Raw genomic sequence first — 945 nt, forward strand, 5'->3', positions numbered from 1 at the left:
AACCCAACCTCCTCCAGACCAACCCAACCTTCTGCAGACCAACCCAATCTTCCTGGTACCTTCCATGGACCAACCCAACCTCCTCCAACCCAACCCAACCTCCTCCAGACCAACCCAACCTTCCCTGTACCTTCCATAGAACAACGGAACCTTCTGCAGACCAACCCAACCTTCCTCGTACCTTCCATGGACCAACCCAACCTCCTCCAACCCAACCCAACCTCCTCCAGACCAACCCAACCTTCCCTGTACCTTCCATAGACCAACCCAACCTTCTGCAGACCAACCCAACCTTCCTGGTACCTTCCATGGACCAACCCAACCTCCTCCAGACCAACCCAACCTTCTGCAGACCAACCCAACCTTCTGCAGACCAACCCAGCCTTCCTGGTACCTTCCATGGACCAACCCAACCTCCTCCAACCCAACCCAACCTCCTCCAGACCAACCCAACCTTCCTCGTACCTTCCATGGACCAACCCAACCTCCTCCAACCCAACCTCCTCCAGACCAACCGAATCCTCCTCAGCCTTTCAGGAGAAGGTGGAACCATTGGGTCCCCGTCAGCTTGAGCCATCTTGGGGCTCTCCAGCTCAGCAAAATCTGGTCTTTGTCATCCCAAACCAACCAAACCTTCCCTAGACTGACCCAAACTGTCTTGGACCTTCCATAGGCCAACCCAACCTCCTCAAACCATTTGTAGATCAACCCAGACTTCCCCAGACCGACCCAACCATCTTTGACCTTCCATTGACCGGCCCAACCTCCTCCACACCAACCCAACCTCCCTTAGACATCCTATAGACCAACCCCACCTTCTTCAGACCTTCCACAGATCAACCTAACCCTCCTTGGACATCCTGTAGACCAACCCCACCTTCTTCAGACCTTCCACAGATCAACCCAACCCTCCTTGGACATCCTGTAGACCAACCCCACCTTCTT

This window comes from Corapipo altera, unplaced genomic scaffold (assembly GCF_003945725.1).
Source record: "Corapipo altera isolate COAL_440 unplaced genomic scaffold, ASM394572v1 60038, whole genome shotgun sequence".
Lineage (NCBI taxonomy): Eukaryota > Metazoa > Chordata > Aves > Passeriformes > Pipridae > Corapipo > Corapipo altera.